This window comes from Pelophylax lessonae (genome assembly GCF_965119305.1).
Source record: "Pelophylax lessonae genome assembly, chromosome: 3".
Taxonomy (NCBI): domain Eukaryota; kingdom Metazoa; phylum Chordata; class Amphibia; order Anura; family Ranidae; genus Pelophylax; species Pelophylax lessonae.
Genome location: NC_138770.1, coordinates 428646662 through 428667243, shown reverse-complemented (window position 1 = coordinate 428667243; position 20582 = coordinate 428646662). Strand labels below are relative to the sequence as shown.

General features: G+C 40.5%; 1 protein-coding gene across 16 annotated transcripts in view; it reads left to right on the top strand.

The window, feature by feature from the left end:
- The window catches only part of EPB41L2 (erythrocyte membrane protein band 4.1 like 2), a 375724-nt gene that overhangs the window by 54355 nt on the left and 300787 nt on the right, over positions 1-20582 (top strand). For 15 of the 16 annotated variants that reach the window (XM_082250106.1, XM_082250105.1, XM_082250104.1 and 12 more), the window contains exon 2: positions 15106-15167. The exons of the other annotated variant lie outside the window; for it this stretch is intronic. The gene's annotated coding sequence lies outside the window, so the exon portion shown is untranslated. The remainder of the gene's footprint in view (positions 1-15105; positions 15168-20582) is intronic. 16 annotated transcript variants of the gene reach the window in all.

Below are 20582 nucleotides of genomic sequence, written 5' to 3'. Positions count from 1 at the left end.
GTTTTTCATATTAGTGCATTCCAGAACATGACAATGAAGTGTATTTTTTAAAAACCTCTCCTTTGCGCTTTTGTAAAAATGCATATTATATTACAGTTGACAGAAACGCACTAAAAAAGCAATAAGTGTTTTATTTAGTATTTTTTTTTCAGTCACAGGTCCATGATTTCAGGAAAGGAAATTAGGGAGGGAAAATGGATAAAATGCATGTAAAATGCATAAAACTCTCAAACACATCTTGCATTGTGCAAAATTTTAAAGTTGATGTAAACTCATACGTATACCCAGTGAAGATACTGGCCTCAGATATAGAAGTTGAACCTGTTTATCTGAGGGATCTCTTCTGTAGATCAATCTAAAAACACACCGAATAAAATAATTTTTAATCAGCTGTAACAGTAGGGGGTAGGGAAGGGATCTGATGTCACACACACTACAGAGCACAGGGTTCCTAGATATTTGACAGTTGATTGGAGGATGTATCAGGGTGTATCATGTTATGGGTGGACGGATCCCCACACCCACCCTGATTCCCCACCCTGTGTGACAGCTAGCGGGAAAATTCTATTACTTATAATAAAGATCACAATTCTCTCTCGATTCTCGGCGTAACATTATCTTTCACATTATACAAAAAATTGGGCTAACTTTACGGTTTAGATTATTTTTTTAAATTAATTAAAGTGTATTTTTCGCAAGTAGTCTTCCAGGATAGCATCTGAGAGATAGGGCTCCTCCCACCTGTAAACAGGAAATGCAATGTCCACCATTATAAAAAGATTAAACAGTAGAACACAGTGTTCAAAAATAATTGGGGCTTTATATGAGATGTGGCCAGTTTACAGATGATGATGTAAAAAATGTATATACATATGCTGGTAAGCACAAAACAAGTATATAATTAACATCACGTATTTATTAGTATATCCATGGCAGTTAACATCAGTACATATACAATGCAAAAACAAGTAAACAGACATACAAGGTATGTATATATAAAAAATATTCTGGTAAAACCGTACACAATATTAAGGACATTAAAAGGATTTTCCAAAAAAATATGTAATTTGAGATGAATAAAGAATGGTTAAATGCATGATGGAACTTGTAAATATAGATTGCCTCATAAGCTCAACGCGTTTCGTGAAAATAATTTTCACTTTCTCAGGAGCAGGCATAATTCTGATATCTAAAATGACACATATACATAAGTGATAGCAAATCGCTTCCAAATTTTTATTCTGTTTTACGAGAATTTTCTTAACTTCTTCGTTTTTATATGAGCCTATTATGCAAAAAAAAAAACACAAAACGATAATTTGTCTGATATTCTTGTGGTGTGTACTAGGCTTTACAGATTTATAGAAAAGTTTACAGAGCTAAGGTATGGGTCACCGGCTGTGAGCTGGAGGGGGCAGACCATCTCCCTTTAGGCTGTTCTGTCAGAAAAAAACGGTTGGTAATGACTCATACAGAGAGAGGAGGGATCAGGGATAAACTGTATTCAGTGCTCTGGATTCAGGCTAGCACACACTATATTGGGAAGTACTCTGTTCATTTCTCATGCCTGAGGTTTACAACCACTATGACGCACCACAGTAAAAACACCTTAAAAAAAAAAAAAAAAAAAAAAAACATCCTTAATGTGATGTAAACCAGCCTGTAAACTTGGCTACCACAGATTAGTCTGTATAGAAGCGAGGGGGCAGATGAGGGAAACCATAGTGGTTTGCCCAAGTTTTCTAGGCTGTCTAATTTACTTGAGTGGCCGGTTTGATCAGGGGCTACCTGCAGGCAGGAAATGTTTTGTCCGGTTTTCCCCATGTTTATTGGTGCCCTGAAAAATGTTATTAATTACGGCATTTGCAAAAACATTGTTTTACGAAGATCATTTGTTTATGTATTTGGGGCAAATGTGTGTGTAGTGGGTTACTTGTTAGCCTTATTAAAAACCTCTAAATGATTACCCTAAACCAGTCATGTCCAAAGTCTGGCCCGCGGGCCAGTTGCGGCCCCTCCTTTAGTTTTATACGGCCCCCTGAGACACTGCTGACTTTTGTCAATGCCTCCTCGCATCCCTGCCCCGATGCCGATGCGATGGCTCGGGGATGGGGTCTCTGGCCTCCCTCGGCAGCTCGGCTGCTCCCGAGTCCCGCTCTGCGCCCCCCCCCCCCGCTCGGCTCAATCTACCTGGCGCCGCCCACGACTGCCCGGGAATTCAGAATGCCTTCTCTCCTTCACCGCACACAGCCACCTGTAGGAGCTGACCAAGGATCCTGTGGAGTTGACCGATGAGATGTCACTTCTACAATCCTACTGCCTGTTTCTGTAAGTGTGGTGTGTGTATGTATGTATGTATGTATGTATGTATGTGTGTGTGTGTGTGTGTGTGTGTGTGTGTATGTGTATATGTGTGTGTCCATGTGTATGTATGTATATATGTGTGTGTGTGTGTGTGTGTGTATGCCCTCATGCATGTTCACTTCATCAAGTCTGGCCCCCTTTGAAAAAAGTTTGGACACCATTGCCCTAAACTATTGATTTTTATAGGGGTGAACTGTAGCTGCATGGAGCTGCTCCTGTGTACCATGGCTCTGCAGTTGACTTATAGAATGAATGAATACAAAGTGTTTCCCAGTCTCTCAAATGGATGAACCAAAAGGATTGACTAGGTTTCCAAAATTGTTATAGAGCATAATATTTATATCTGCAAAATAGTGCAGCAATAAAAATACGAATATTTTGGAATTCCTTCTTTAAATGGATTAAATATTTAGAAGTTGGTATTTAATAGATTTATGCAGATTGTCTTGTAAAGTTTTTAGGTTGGTATTTGACCTAGTTATTTTACTCGCAGAATCTCACAGGCAAGCCAATACTCGGGCATTAAAAATGAGATGGTGCAACTGTAGGTTAGTTTAGTATATTTTTCAACTTTGCTATGTATGAATGAGGGCCACCCTGGGATGGTGAAGATATAGGCTTCGACAAATTGCATTGAATGTTGAATGTGACATAAAGGAGAATGGTTTAATAGAGTATAAACATATGGTATACATTCTACATAGTCTGCAGTCCCTATATAAAGAGTCTAACTAACTTTTCTCTTTTTATTTTATTGCTGTTAGTTTGTCTGTTGGGGTTTTTTTTTTGCTGTATTTCTGTTCTGTTGACCTTCAGGTGAAAATGAAGAGGGCAAGGTTAGGTTTGATATTGGATTGATACATTGAGAATTGTAAAAGCAGGAGTGAACTTTATGGATACATATCACATAATGGAGTTGGGGTACAGCCTTGCCTTACCAAACACCTCTAAACTGGCTGATTTACACCCTAAATTTAACCAGCAGCACCTATGAAAACTGGCACCTAGCTGATTTTGCATAAATATGAACATACTTGAGAGGCCAGCATTGTGGACAGGTAAGACAAGATTGCCCTTTATTTGTGGCTGTTACTATAAAAACCGGGGCTTTGTTTAGAATGTATTCACTTTACAGTGTAAACTCTTCAAACTTGATGTTAAAACTCAACCCCATACAGAAAGTATCTCGAATAGACACGGGCATAAGGGGCTATATTGCTGGCAAAAAATGGTCGAGGGATAAGTTAAGGAATATAAAAGTGACTTTAATAAATGGTAACAAAGCAGATGAAAGCCTGGTAGGGAATTCACTGTTACTGAAGCTGTGCCACAAGTAACGGCCAACAAAAAACAGAAGACATACAGCAATGTGACAAAAAATGGACAGCTGGCACCAGGTGCCTCTTGCTTATAAACTGGTTTCCATGGCATACGTCATATTAAAGCTACTAATTATGAATGCTAGGGAACCTTCTATATGCAAGCCCCTGGGAGCTCAAGCTCTGGAAAAAGAGGAGGAGGGATGGTGGATTCTACCTGGACTGGTGGGATGGGAGCAAGATGGGAAGATGAAGTCCTGGGCAGGTAAGGAGAAAATTTACACCAATGGTGGGGACGTTGTGGCTCCTACGCCTGGAAAATGCACGGTGCCTGCCAGTATTTATGAATACTCAGTGTGTGTCCTGTACTGTATGGCTATAAGAGGAATTTTGACTTACCTGTAAATTCCATATCTTTGAGTACAGTACAGACCACCATCCTATCTATTCCTGGTATACTCTGCATTGCTTCCTACAAAACTGAGGACTCATGGAGTGGGCTAGGGTTATAGGGAAGGAGCCCATGGGGTGTGTGGTGTGTAAGCTCTGCCAGTGTCCAATCCACATGTAGGTTCGAGCCTATAATCAAGCGTCTATGAATGCTCAACTTGTGTCCTGTACTGTACTCCAAAATATGCAATATATAGGGAAGTCTAAATTCCCTTTTTTTTGTGTGACCTGCATTCCAGCAATGGAAATGCTGTAAAATAATTCTTACAATGCCTTGTATTTATGCCTTTGTAGAAAACCAGTGGTGGTGAGAAAAATCTGAGTTGTAGCACTACTAAAGCTGCACATTTGATTAGTTTGATTGGTTATAAAATTGGGATCTCGATTCACCCCCCCCCCCCTTGCGCTCTTAAAACGGCATTGCCTCGATTCACGCAGAGCTGTCCTCTGCTCACTCACAGCTGTCAAAAAAAAAAAAAAAAGCCTCCAGCAAGTGTTTATTAACATTGTTAAGGGCTGGGAGATAACTATAAACACAGTGCTTTACAATGTATCATTTTGTTCTTTTTGATTAGGGATATGCAAGCTGTGCTCCCCCAGCTGTTGCAAAACTACAAGTCATCTTGCCTCTGCTTCTGGGTGTCAGTCATTCTTTTGGCTGTCAGTCTTGCTATGCCTCATGGGACTTGTAGTTGTGCAACAGCTGGAGGGCCACAGTTTGTAGATTCCTGTTTTAGATCAAAGGAATGAACTTCTGTAAATGAGGGCAGTTTAACCCCTTAATGACCAGGCCATTTTTTTTTTTGCAATACTGCACTGTGTTACTTTAACTGACATTTGCACTGTCGTACGACGCTGTACCCAAATAAAATTGATGCCCTATTTTTCCCACAAACAGAGCTCTGCGGTTTCTATTTTTTGCACTATAAACAAAAAAAGAGCGACAATTCTGGGAAAAAAAAAATGTTTTTTTTTATACTTTTTGCTATAAAACAATCCCAATGAAAATTTTAAAAATAATTTTTCAACAATTTAGGCCAATATGTATTTTGCTACATATTTTTGGTAAAAAAGATACCAGTAAGTGTATATTGATTGGTTTGCACAAAAGTTATTTTGTCTACAAACTAGGGGATAGATTTATATCCTTTTTTATTTATTACCTTTTTTTTTTTACTAGCAGTGGCGGCGATCAGCAATTTTTAACGGGATTGCCGACATTGCGGCGGACAGATCGGACAAGTAACTGACACTTTTGACACTTTTGAGGGGACTAGTGACATTACTACAGTAATCAGTTCTAAAAAATGCACTGTTACTATAATAATTACACTGGCAGGGAAGGGGCGATCAAAGGATTAGGTGTGCTCCTAGGGGATGCTTTCTAACTGTATGGGCGAACGGCTCACTGGATGAACGCAGAGACCTGTGTTCCTAAATAGGAGGAACACAGGATCCCTGTGTTCATCACTAACATAACAGCCATTCTGTCTCCATGGGGGGGGGGGCAATCGCGGGCGGCCGGCCAACATCGTGTCCGCCGGACCTGCTGATTGGCTCCCCCTCTGGCCAATCGGTGCGTGTGCTGGCACCCCCACTATCGATTACACGAAACGACGCATGGGCAAGTCGTTTCGCATAATAGAGCCGGCCTACTGCGTTGGCTGGTTGGCAAGTGGCTAACCACTTAAAGACTAAGCCTTTTCCTGACAATTGCTGCTTTCAAGTTAAAATCAGTATTTTTTGCTTGAAAATTACTTAGAACCCCCAAACGTGTGTGTGTGTGTGTATGTATGTATATATGTGTATATATATATATATATATGTGTGTGTGTGTATATATGTATATATATATGTATGTGTGTGTGTGTGTATATGTGTGTGTGTATATATATATTTTTACTAAAAATACCCCCGGGACAGTCAGGGCTAGTGCATTCCACAATGGATAGCCTCTGATCTGTCCAGGGTTGCACTTACCTGCAAGAAGAAATACTTACCTTGAAAATGTAATGTCCAGCGCTGCCATCTCAAGTGTGGGCAGCTTGAAGCCAGCGCGATCCTCTTCTGTGTCCTCTCCCGTCTTCTTCGGTCCCCGCCGTCACTTCCGGTGCCGCAGCGTCATCCCTGCACAGCTTCTGGGCATGCCCAGAAGCTGTTTAGCAAGGTATGACGGCGCCTGCACCGGAACTAACGTCGGGGCCGGTGCAGGCGCATTGATTCATTGCAAAGCCAGGAATCGCCGTGGCCTCCGAGGGGAGGAAGAGGAAGTAAGGTAAGTATATTTTCTTCTAAACCAGGTAAGTAAAAAAAAAATAAAATGCTATTATCCATTTGTTTTTCAGATGACCCGGAGCGAGAAGATGGAGGTAAGTTTAATTTTAGGGTGGAACTCCGCTTTAACAGAGACCCTAGAGAATAAAATGGCGGTTCTTGCAATATTTTACATCACACTGTATTTGTGCAGCAGTCTTTCGAATACAATTTTTTGGAAAAAATTAACTTTAATGAATTAAAAAATGAATTAAAAAAAAAAAAAAAACTAAACAGTAAAGTTAGCCCAATTTTTTGTATAATGTGAAAGATGATGTTACAACGAGAATCGTGCTCTATATTCTAAGCAAAAAAATAGAGATTATAATTTTCTCCAGAATGGTACATCTCTAAGCACTACTGGTTCTTTTCATCCCATATAGCTACTTGTAGGCAAATTTAGTATTTTTGCTATACCTGTGGCTTAACTTTTCGCCATTGTTTTTAAAATTAAAACTCCAGGCAAACCTAAATGCACAGTTAAAATAGATTATCCTAAGATAAAATGCTTCATGTTTGCTAAGGATTTGTGATTCTGTACAGTCATTCTAGTTTTTTGGGGTCCTTTCACTTGGGTGGACCTGTAGGAGTACGCCTGTCAGTTTTTCAGGCAGACCCGATCATACCCTCCAACCTCTTCTATAGACTTGTATGGGAATGTAAATTCAAACAAAAGGCCCTTGGCACTGGTCCTTACACAAAGCTAAAGTGTCCTTTTTGTAACTAAGGTTTAGGAGTAGTTGAGCGTTTTTTTCAGCAGCCCCTGAACTCTCCTCTCATCTTGTGTGTACATGCCCATGTCCTTTTTAGTAGTTTAGAGGCACTTGAGGTTACAGGCATTTTTTGCAAACCGAAAAGTTGCGTTGCAGGACTGTAGTTTACTGGAATTTTAAACGTCAAATGCTTGTAACCACAGTAAACTGCGTTTATGCGCACTTGCATTTATAAGCATTTTTAAAAGGGAAAAAAATTCTGATAATTTTTGAACATAAAAAAAGTTGAAAAAACAGTGAAAACACAAAAAATAAATTGGCTATCTACAAGCACATTGCTCTCTCTTTTCTCACAGAATGGCTGAAATAGTTAATATTTTACTTGTTTTTCATGCATTGCGGGCATTTGAGAGGATCTCCTGAAGTTCTCTTTAAAAAATGCTTCTAACCTCAAACGCTTATAACTGCTGCTAAACTCGCATAAACGTGGTATGGAAAAGCTGTAAAACTGATGTTTTTCAGTCGGTTTCCAGCTGCCAGTTTGCAGCGTTCAGAAAAGGTTGGCCTGCCCTTCATGTATGTGAATCTGCTAGGATTCTTCTTCATTTCATACAATCGCTATTCACTTACAATAACACAGGTTTGGCAGTAAATATTTGCTATTTACTGGCTTCGATTTGCTTTATCTACTTGCCGACCAGTAACTGCGGCAAAGTGGTTCGTTATCGTCTGGCGACGTAGACCTACGTCACCAGACGATCCCCTCTCTCGGCGGCGCGCGTGCCGCCGGAGGCTCGCTCCCGCTGTATTCAGTTACAGCGAGAGTTGGGCAATGGGGAGGAGCGGCGGTGATCACCGCTGCTCTTCCCTGATCGTCGCGGAATCGAGTCTGGAGATCCGCCCGCTTGTGTAAACAAAGTGGGCGGATCTCCTAAGTGACAGGCAGGGTCAGATTGCAGGGTTCAGCATAGCTGAACCTGCGATCTGTCCCTGTGTCACTCAGTCACCTCCCCCCACACACGTCGGTAAGCACCAGGCATATTTTTACCCCTCCCTCTCCACTAAAAATTAACCCCTTACCTGCCAGTGTCATTCTTACAGTAACAGTGCATATTTATAGCACTGATTACTGCAGTAATGTCACTGGTACCCCCAAAAGTGTCAAAAATTTCAGTCAAGGGTTTGATCTGTCCGCCGCAATGTCGCAGTCCCGCAAAAGTTAGTAAACGCAATCACTTTTGCACAAACCAATCAAAATACGCTTATTGCGATTTTTTTTTTTTTTTTTTTTACCAAACCTATGTAGCAGAAAACAAATTGGCCTAAAATGATAAATTTTGATTTACATTTTTTTTTGGGGGGGGGGGGGGGGGGAATTTCATATAAAAAAAAAAATGTGAAAAATATTATTTTTTCAAAATTGTCACTCTTTTTTTGTTTGTAGCGCAAAAAGTAAAGATTTCACAGGTGATCAAATACCACCAAAAGAAAGCTCTATTTGTGGGGGAAAAAAGGGACATACATTTAATTTGGGTACAGCATCGCACGACCGCGCAATTGTCCGTTAAATTAACGCAGAGCCGAATCGCAAAATATGGCCTGGTCAGGAATGGGGTAAAACCTTCCGGTCATAAGGCAGTTCAAAATACGCTCATTGAGAATTTTTTTGTCAAAGACATGTAGCTAAATACATTTTGGCCTAAATATATGACAACAATTGAATAGATTGGATATTTTTTAACTGTCAAAGTAGAAAAATATTGTTATTTTTTTCAAAATTTTTGCATTTTTTTATATTAATATCGCAAAAAATAAAAAGTGCAGAGGTGATCAAATACCACCAAAAGAAAGCGCTGTTTGTGGGAAAAGAAGGACGTAAATTTTGTTTGGGTACGGCGTCGCACGACTGTGCAATTGTCAGTTAAATTCGCACAGCGCCAAATCGCAAAAAGTGGCCTGGACGTAAGACAGCAAAATCCTCCGGTGGTAAAGTGGTTAAATTGACTGTTAACATATATCCTAATGATCCGAATGAAAAGCTCAGAATGAAGAATTTAGGGAGATCTTCTCTGTTCTTGGGACTTCCATATAGACTTAGTGTTACTAAACCCACAACCGTAAAATCAGTCTGCACTGTATATGCAGTAAAGCATGCTTGTTATACTCACTGTGGAACCTAAGGGGTTAATCCTCCACATTGTGTAAAAAGGCTGTTTTCTGATCCTACCCTTCTTCCACTGTCCCCAATCCATCTCCTGATAGGACCGAGCCTTTTGCGTCACTCTGCACATCCTCAGTTTGATGTGTATTGTGGGAGAGGGTTTTTTTTTTCTCTTTGGGGGGGGGGGGTGCATGTGATCAGCACAGGGCCAATCAGCAGTGTCCAGACAGAGGGGCAGGGGTCCTGCAGTCTCCAGTGCAGTAGGAAAACTCCTCATACAAGCTTTAACCAGACACTGATAGAAGTCACAAGACTGCTATATATTGCTGATGAGAAAATGTATTTAGCAGTTTATATTTACTAAAATAATTGTATTTCCATGTTCTGTGTACTGTGGGAGACCGGATATAGTGAATGCAGGCTCCTAGATTTAATAACACTAACTTTGAAAGCATGACAGCCGCATTAATTGTTTGTCTGGCAGCTTTTTATAGTATGTCAGGCATATGAGAAATGTTTAGACCAATATTTGCCTTATCTGTATGTAGTCTTTGTTACTGTATCATACAGCTGCCTTTCCATCCAATCTAGGCGTTTGCTTGCCAAACTGCTTTAAAAATGCATCATTTTACATCTGCATGTTTTGACTTGGAAATGTTTAGCTTCAGCTGTGATTGATCTATTCAATCATTCAATATATTTGGATGTTCTATAACCTAATGTCAGCACACAAATGTTAAAGAGGAAGTAAACCCACCTCACAAACTTTTACCTATACTTGCACCGTTTAGGTGATATTTAGAGTGCATACTGCCGATGACGTCATCGGCGCAGGCGCTCTGAAGGAATGGCCACCCGTGCCGTTCCTTCAGAGCTCAGTGCCGTGAACGGCAGCTCCCGCGCGCAGGCGCGGGAGTGATGCAATCGCGCCTCCGGCCAATCAGATGGCCGGAGGACGCAAACCCGGAAGCAGGACGGCCGGACATGTCGCCGTCCTGTCGCTGAGGTGGCGGCACGGCAGGGGCTTCGTTTTAAGGTAAGTACTACATAATGAGCTAGTATGCGATGCATACTAGCTCATTATGCCTTTCTCTTTACAGGGCTTTTTTTTTCTCGTTTTTTTTGGGGGGAATTTACTTCCTCTTTAATATGCGTATTCAGTAAAGGAATACAGAAAAGAAATGCTAAAGGCAGTGACCCACGTCCGCCTAAAAAACATTATTTTTAGCCAGATCAGTGAATGATTAATAATTCATATTGATTGCTATTGACAGCTGCAAAATTTCCTTTGCTTTAATGAAGTGTACTTATCCCTGAGCACATAGCTTGTTACAGAAACTGTATGTGGTGATTCCCGTGGCTTAGCCATGTGACTGTACTATCCATGGACTGAATATGCTTGGGTGCACTCCTAACACAAAAACAGGAAGGAATTGTCCACTTACATTGGAAAGTGCTGATTGACAGTAAATAATTAGACTCTATTTTTGTAGGATGAAAAATAGTTTTAGCTAATAATTTTCTGTTCACTTGTTTTAAAGTAACTGCTGAAGGCAATGTCAGTGTTAGGGTCCTTTCACACGGGCGGTCCAACCGTATGTCTGTCTGTATTTCATCCCATTTTTTTGCGGATGAAAAACGGACATAATGCATGTCATTGGGATTGTGGATGTCAGCTGATGACCATCCGCTGACATCCGATTTGCGTCCTTTCCGATCAGTTCCGTTTTTTGGAACGGAAGAGAACCCTATTTTACTTCCATTTTAAAAAAACGTAACGGACACAAAATCAGATGTCAGCAGTGTGATCCACTGACATCCGCAATCCCATTGACCTACATTATCTCCGTTTATCATCCGCAACCGGATAGGATGATAAACGGACATACGGACCGGATGACACAAGTGTCATCCATGTCCGTAAAAAAAGTGCCGGAGCGGATCAAAAAAATGGTCCGCCCCGTGTGAAAGGACCCTAAAGGAATCTCTTTACATTTAGGTCCAAAATAGGATTAGGTTTATTTGTCATTTTAGTTTGATTATAGCAGCTCCAGTATAAGGGAGATAAGTCAATAAGGCCGGCCATACATGGCAGCAGGAACCAGCCGAGATCCAAACCGTTGATGGGCAGGCTGAATGTTCCATGTTGAGCGATCAACTTTGGTACAACCAGCGTTCCAGATTATCTTGTGATTATTGCTAGCGGCTGCTATAGCTGCTAGCAATAATCACAGTCTACTTCCAGCGAAGACGGCTTCCCCGCAATTGCTTAGCAGGAGGGATTCCCCCGTTAACACTGTCTGTGTTATGGGGGAATTTGTGTGAATTTCTTTCCTGCAATCCCAGCCTAAATCTGACAAGGGTCTTTTAAAGGTATATATGATTTTGTGGGATATCATCTATTGAGGAGCATATTATGTGGAAAAAGTAAGCATACCCCATTGAAATTGTTGATTTTTTTCAATATACTTGAACAGGCATATACTGATTTTTTTCAAAGACTGTATTCATTTTAAATGTGATAATTTAAATTACAAAAATGCAGATTTAAATCTAGTTGTGTTGACGTAGTAGTAGTAGTAGTAGTGTAAAATCAAAAAAGTGCTTCACAGAAATTATAAATCCATATAAATAAATATTTAGCATTCATATGAGAAAACAACCAATCGTATGTTTGTAGGATTCATATATTTAAAAATGCAGATTTGTTGAGAAAAGTAAGTACACTTATGGTATATTTACCACAACTTTAAAGGCCAACTTCAGGGATTAAAACAAATCTTCCTTTGCAGTGGGTTCCCTTGCACTGCAAGGGTCAGCTGTTCGTTCAGTCTCAGGGTGCAGGACTATAAAGTAATACCTTATTCCATGTTCCAATAGTGTCCCTCCATTGGTTCGGCCAGTCCCGCAAAGCCTGCTCTCTAAGATGCACCCTGCCGTAGTTGCCCTCCTGCCTTCTTTTCCTACAATGCAAGGTTAATTTCCCTTTTATTGTACAAGACATTGGGGGACCTCCAGCAGTTCAGAGTGCTGAAAGAGAGAGGGAGAATACTGGAGCTGGAGTTGAGAGTAAGGTAAGTATTTGGGCCTTTTCACTCTTATCTCCAAAAATTTAATAGGCACCTAACCAGTTCAGTGCAGGGTGGAAGGGGGTAGATTTTGTTTAATGTACGCACAATGATCCGTACCTACGCTCATGCCAAGTGTGTACTGTGTAAAGCAGGTCAAAATTGTTAGAAATGTAGTTTACTGCTCAGAGTTATGCTTTAAATCCATAAACTTTGAATCTGGTGTTCCAGATTAGATGCCAATTATTAGAACCTTTCAAGGGAGTTTTCAAGTGGACTCTTATGCCTCATACACACGCAACGATTATTGGCCGACCGATCGGCCGTCTTTTGTCCAGTGTTGTTGTGTTGGTTGGAATGTGCCCTAGACTGCACAAGAATTTTCTCGACCAACAAAAACCAACTTCAGAAGTGATGTCATGTGCTAGTTTACTTTCTGTGTGTTTTTTCTTCTCTGAGCATGCCCAGTCTTGCTCATCAGATTTTTGTCTGCCGAAATCTGTACTGACTGACGGAAAGCATGCACACCAGATTTTGTTCGGCCAAAAAGTCGGAGTCGGTTGTCGGAAACATCATACTAACAAGCCGAAAATCGGACGTTGGCCGAAAATTCACGGCCAACAATCGTTGCGTGTGTACGAGGCATTAGTTATCTAGGGTTTGGTTTTTGCTTTGCTTTTAAAGTGTGCAGTGTTAACATGCCAAAAAAGCGCTGTCAAAGACCCTCAGAATAAAGGTTGTGGATGCTCTTTGAGTCTGGCATGAGATTCGAAAGGTTGCCAATTTTGTTTTTTAAACTAATAATTCCACTTAAGGCTCCGTTCACATCTAGGCGTTTTGGGGCGTTTTTGGGGCGTTTTTCTGCTCTAGGATCAGCTCTCAAAACGCCCAACAAGACAAATCCTATTCATTTCAATGGCCCCTGTTCACATCTGAGCGTTTTGACGCTGTATACAAAACGCCCAACGCTCAAAAAAGTACATGAGCTTCTTTTTGGGCAGATTACAGGCGTTTTCCATTGATCTCTATTCAATCTAAAAACGCCTGCACAAAAATTGCGGTAAAAATCGCGGTAAAATCGCGGTAAAAAACGCCGCAAAAATCGCGGTAAAATCGCGGTAAAAAACGCGCGAAAAACGCTACGCTCAGGTGTGAATGTAGCCTTAAAGCTGTAGTATAAGAGTTAGAAAATAAACAATTATTAAAATGTTCCCGTGCAAAGCAATGTTACAATGTGCTAATATGTATCGCATACTAGGACATTATATGAAACTTACCTTAAAATGAAGCCCTCCAGCAGTGTGCTTTCACCGCTGACAGGGCTTCCATCTTCACCTAGTCTTCCTTCTGGGTTTGCATGCTCAAGTCCTAGGAATGGCTGAGCCTCGATAGTGCCGCTCCCACACGTGCGGAAGTCACGGTTTACAGCACAGGGCTCTTATGGAACGGCATGGGTATGCTGTTCCTTCAGAGCACATGCGACATTGATGTTACCGGTGGCTTCGCAAGTAAATATCTTTTAAATAGTGCATGTCTAGGAGATATTTACAGTACCTATAGGCATCCTTATTCTATAAAGGTTTACCTGTAGGTAAAATATGAACAAAAGGCTTTTACCACCACTTTGAGGAATCTAATTTTTCAAATGGTGTAGATTTCAAATGACTACTAATTTTTTCAGGTTTGCCCCGTTCAGCAAATTCACCCCAAGAGCTGATGATCTGATGCTATAAGAAGTATACAAGAACCCCAACATTTAGATGAGGGAATCTGTAGGTATCTCCTACAAATGTTAGTGTCAAAGTGCATGCATCTACAATCAGAATGAAATTGCACCAATTTCATCTGCATGTGAGGTGTGCCAGGAAAGAATTTTTGCTAACCAACAAAGAACATTAGAGCAAGATTACAGTTTGCCATTGAATATATGACTAGGCCTTCTGGAGCAGCATGCTGTGGACTGATGTATCAATGAAAGAGTTGTTTGGCCATACTGAAGACAGCGTTTTAGGAGCAGAACCTCATAACAATTGTGAAGCGTGATGGGAAGAATGTTATTATTTGGGGTACTTTGCTGTTTCCGGGCCTGTGCAGCTTGCAATCATTGAGTGAATTATGAATTGCATCACAGTCTGCTTGGTGAGGTTGTGAGGCAATTTGTCTCACATTGAAGTTGAACCGACATGGAAATTCTAATATGTTATGTAAAGCACATTAGCAAATCCACCAAGGAATGGCTCAGAAAGAAGAAGTAATGGGTTGTAGAGTGGCCTATTGAAATTTTGTAGGGGGAATTTAAAACAGGTACTTCATGTAAGGAAATCCACAAATATTTTGCCAACTCATCTCATTGATGAGAGATAAAATGGGAAATTTAAAAAAGATTTACAGCGGATTGAAAAAAAAAATCTGCATATATTCCTTTCTGGGAAACATTATCAAAACAAAAAATGATTAAGCATACAGGGCAGTTACCTCCTAAAAGTCAGCTGCTACCCATCAAAGTGCAATAAATAGGAAAGAGTGACCAATCACCTCAAAAGGTATGAGTTGCCTAAAACGGTAAAAAAAAAAAAAAAAAAAAAAAAAAAAAGATTCAGCAAAGCTTTGTTATGCTTTTACAAAATTTCTTCTTGTGTGAAACCAGCTCATACTGTATATGCTTCTTTATATGTTCCTCTGTTAATTTCTTTTTTTTTTTTCTTTTTCTTTCCTAGAAATTCAGTCCCATGTGAGTGACATTACGGTCTATCCCATCACTCCAACCTGGATTCATAAGGTGAATCTTTTATTTATTTTAACATTTGTAGTAATAATCTTTCAGTGGCATAAAGAGGTACATGGAATACAGTATGAAGGTTAGGTATTCTCTTTTACTGTCAGAAAAAGAAAATACGTCTTGCCGTTTTGCTTTGCTTCTCTGAATTTTTTCAATATTACTGTAATTTTTTTGTTTGTGTAGGTTGGACACGTGTTCTGTTCCTTCCCATCACAGTATTATGCAGAACACTGATTTATGCAACAGCCATCATTATTTAAATATTCTGGATGTCATGTTTGTTGTGTTAATACAGCGATGGTATGACAACAGCTACAAATGAGAAACCCAAAAAATGTCAGTGTGATTCTTCCTTCACCTTGGCTGTTCCTGCAGAAACATCAGTGGATGAATGTGTGATCCTACTCACCGGGCAGGCAAGGTCAAAGCTTACACCTCTGGGGGAGCTTTCTGCAAAAATGAAATAGCGTGCTGTGTGTTCTAACTTGTCAGATAATTCCTCTAAAAACACCAGCACACTGAGGTAAAGGTAAATTCTGAAGCTAATATTTATAGGAGGAGTACACCCTAAAATGGTGGTAAACTGTTGTGCTGAGTTTCTTGCTAGCTTTATTCCATGGGGACTACAGTAGTAGTAAAATATTTGTCATAATTTTTGGTATTTTACATTCCTACCCTGGATGTTTGGGCATTCCCATTACCTAGGGGTTCTTCCACTGCTGCTGCTACCCTGTTTCCCTGAAAATAAGCCCTACCCTAAAAATAAGACCTAGCGTTAATTTTGGGGATGGCTCCAATATAAGCCCTACCCCAAAAATAAGCCGTAGTTAGTCGTTGTAAAAACATGTAAACCGTTTTTTAAAAAGATCATATAATGTGCAGTGTGTATCCTTTTGTAACTTTATTGTGGAAAATAGCTTATTTACAGTGCCGCTGGGCGCTCACATGACCCAAGGTAGATCTTCTTCTCCTCTCCTCCCAGTTGACGCCAGCGGCCCCTCACTCTGCAGTGCTCAAAGCGGGGAAGAAGAGCTCTGGTGGGTCATGTGAGCACCCAATGGCACTGTAAATAAGGTATTTTCTACTATAAAGTTACAAAAAGTGACACACTGCACATTCTATAATCTTTTTGCACATTCTATAATCTTTTTACAAAACGGATTACATCATTTCATAATGAAGGTTTATTTTTGGGATTACAGAATGTCTTAATGCTGACTCCTGAGTTGACAGGGGAAGAGAAGACAGGAGCCACAGGAACTTTTTAAAAACATTTTGTTTTTTTCTAGGTTTTTAGAACATGGAAGAGGGGTAAATGACACAGTACAAGCACTGTGCTGTCTATCATACCTTTAAAGGATCAGGATTTTTTTTTGTTAGGGTTACAGCCACTTTAAGATCATCATGATGACATGACGACTGTTTTTGAATAAATGTAAATTATTGTACATACCGCAAAAAAAATAATAATAAATAAATATACGAAACACCTCACCTTCCTCTTTTCTATGAATATGCTATGAATTTTTACAGTCTACCACTAGATCAGGGCTAGATCAACCCCAGGCGCTAGGTCGCAATGGCAACCAGACGTTTTGTTCCGGTGCCTAGGGTGCCACCTGAATTCCCTCCACACCCCGCGCCTGCCCCCTCTCTAAATATCCTGGGGCTCGGCTTGCCCATCTGCGGGCCCAGGACGGGTGTAGCGGGTACTGTTGGGTAGAGAGTATGAAGGAGTTGTTCCCCAGTCATTAAGGCCAAGAATTAATTTAGTGCAGTGCGATGTGCATCGCGTTATATTCACTGGAGCACTAAGCAGACATGCAAGGTCTTTTAGACCCTGCATGTTTCATTAAAGAGAACATGTTACCAAATAAAATAATCACATAGGGAACATTTTGTTAGGAAAAAAAAAATTTAATTGTAAAAAAAAAAAAAATTAAAGTTACACCCAAGCACATGAAACCCCCCTAACAAAAAAAAAAAATTTGAGCCCGGACAGAGACATGGGTCTCGCCGAGAGCCCTGGCCCCGTTCTAAGGACCTAAACCCGAAATATCTGGTTCCGGGTCACCTGATCGCTGTGATAGCCTCTGATTGGCTATAACAGTTATCAGTCACTGTGAGCCTGCCCTGTGTTCACTTCCTTTTCTGAATTAAGAGAAAGATACATTGTATCTTCCTCTTCTTGCAGGAGAGGAAAAAAATAGAAATAACAAGATCCTCTGTCCCTTCAGGCAGGCTGGCTACTCTGATGTTGTTTTTGCATTGTCTGTTCTCTTCATCATCCACTGTGTGTTCTGTAAGGCAGTAACTATGGCCTGATGATAAGCAAAGCTGTACTGTGAGGGAACCAGAGTTATCCTTCAGTGCCCCCACTCGGTCCTCAGCCTCAGTCCAACGGCCCCGGATTTTATGTAAGTCATGTCTGATGAGGGTGCATTCAGTGTCTAGGTGGCCTATACGCACCACCAGTGCCTTACACCCTATGATTCTATCCAATATAGGTTTCGTGATGGTTTCAGATTTTGGATTAGAAGAAGAGGAGGGTATTATCTGTGAAGTCCAGGGCCGTGTGCTCATGTTGGAAGCGTAAGCAGGTGCCGCTTCCTCCATTTGTGGAAAAGACTTGCTGTTAGCAGTACTGGCAGGAGAGGACAAGATGGTAGGGGTAGGACACTTGACTCTGCTTCTCTCTGGTTTCTGAGACGGTGGGTCTTTAGCTGGCTTTTAGCTGACCTGGTCATTCCCCAGACTGTCTCCTCGGGCGAACTCACTCATCACGGACCGGCAGGTCCTGCAGGGTCATCTGTAGACAGCGATATAGTCCGGATGATGGAGAAGCTAGTAAGGCATACTCAGTAAGTTCAATGAATGGCATTTTTTGTGCTTGTTGCCTACCCCTAAATTCCACTATTTTGCGATTGTTGTGATGTTTCCCCTAATAAGCAATAAATAAAACAGGAGATCTTAATTGTACACTGCAGGAGAACGGCCTTAGGGTGGGATAAGGTATATCATACTTTACGTCATTGGACACTAGCCAAAAAGCTTGCAAGGGCATGAAAAACTCCATCTATTTTAATGGTCCCTTCTGTGATTACCTAACTCCCGAGATGGTGCAGTGGACTTCTGGGAGTGGTGCCCGCCTGATGCCAAGGTGTGGTGAGTAGTAGGGCTGCAACAAACGATTATTTTCATAAACGATTAGTTGGCCGATTATTGTTTCTATTAATCGGATAATAACAAATAAAGTGTGGTGTATAATTTAGTTTGTAAAGTTTTTAAAAAAGCAATTTATTATTAAATATCTATATGCAGTCATAAATATAAATAACCAACTACAGGCGGTCTATGGGTTACAAACCTCTGACTTACAAACAACTACTTACAAATGGAGGGAGACAACAGGAAGTGAGGAGAAATCTAGTCCTAGGAAGGGAAATTCACTCCTGTAAGAGTTCTCATGGGAAAAAGATGTCTCCACTTAAGCTTTATTACTAATCCTTGTTTCCACAACAACCCAAAATTTTCATAATACAGTTGTCATAGGGACAGAAGTGAGGTGAAATCTTCTGAACAGAGGTACAGACAGCAAAACAAATGGTACAGGGGTGTTAACCCTTCCCTATGCTATCCAAAAAACTTAAAAATTATTCTTTTGGCTGGAGCTAAACTTAAAAAAATTTACCTGTTCCGATTTGCAAACTAATTCAACTTAAACCTACAGTCCCTATCTTGTTTGTAACATGGGGACCGCCTGTACTGTATATGGTTAGGGAGCAAAATCTCTAAACCACTCTGAGAATGACAGACAGAAGAGATATACTGTATATACTATTAGAAGTTGAATCTGGTAAATATCAGCAGACCCCGAGATCAAATTTTTAATTTAAAGAATAAAAAAATATTTAACATGGTTTTGCTGAATTTCAGACAGAACTATAATATATTATGTATGACAAACTCCCTTGTCATAGGCAGGTGGCTTGCTAAAAGCTGCCTGCGCCTGTTGTCTCTTCTGTTGGCCATGCGAAAACAATGTCTTCATTCAAAAAACTTTTGCTGCTGGGGGGCAAGTGCGCGCCGGCGCGCTTCCGCCCCCCCCCCACTAGAAAGCGGGGATGCCAATCCATGGGGCAGGCAGCCGCGATTCCCGCCGGGCACCCATGATCGCTCCCCACTGAGAGAGAAGGAAGGTCAGCTGTTGTAAGCACAGCTGACCGTTCTCTCTGACATGATCATAGAGCGCCTGTGAACCTTCTATATAGGATCACAGGTCTCTGTGGTCATTTCACAAGCCCATCCCCAATACAGTTAGAAAACACTCCCCTAGGCTAACACTTAACCCTTTATTCACCCCCAGGTTAACCCCTTCCCTGCCAATGTCATTATTACAGTAACAGTGCATATTTTAGCACTGATTACTGTAGTAATGTCACTGGTCCCCCCAAAAGTGTAAAAAATGTCAGGGGTCTGATCTGTCCGCCGCAATATCGCAGTACCGCTAACAATAGCTGATCACTGCCATTACTAGTAAAAAAATATAAAATAAAAATGACATAAATCTTTACCCTAGTTTGTAAACGTAATAACTTTTTGCGCAAACCAATCATAGTACGCTTATTGCGTTTTTTTTTTTTCTTATACCAAAAATATGTAGTACAATACAAATTGGCCTAAAAGAATGAAAATTTTTGATTTTTTGGGAATGGTATATAGCAGAATGTGAATTTTTTTTTTCAGAATTGTCTCTCTTTTTTTTGTTTAAAGCTCAAAAAATAAAAATCGCACAGGTGATCAAATACCACCAGCGGAAAGCTCTATTTGTGGGGAAAAAAGGACATCAGTTTTTTATTTCGGTACAGTGTTGCAATTTTCCGTTAAAGTAATGCAGTGGCGAATCGCAAAAAATGGCCTGGTCATTAAGGGGGCAAATCTTTCCGGTCCAGAAGTGGTTAAGAAAGCTTGTTCGATTTTCTAATCGTTAGTGGGGTTAAAATCGACGTTCGTTTTTGTCCACAGTGACGGGAAAATTGGAAGAAGCAGAATAGAAAACTTGGTCAAAGGAATTTTCAGGCTATGTTCAAAAATCACATTCATTTTAAAACTGAATGTTCAAAGCAAGTGAAATTTTCAAACTACATTCTTTCATTTTTCGAATGTACAAAGATTTTTCGTGTGAATATTCTCGCCCAAAAATCGATACGTGTATGGCCAGCATAAGGCTCAGTTCACACCTATGCAGTTTGCTTTTGATCCGTTTCTGCAGTGCTTTTTGCTGTGCGCTTTTCAATTTTGCTGCGATTTGTGTTTTGCATTTTTTTATGCTTTTCTTTTGGCCAATTTATTTGGCACATTAAAAAACACAAATTGCAGCAAAAATGCACTACATGCTTTTCTGCAGCTTCTTTA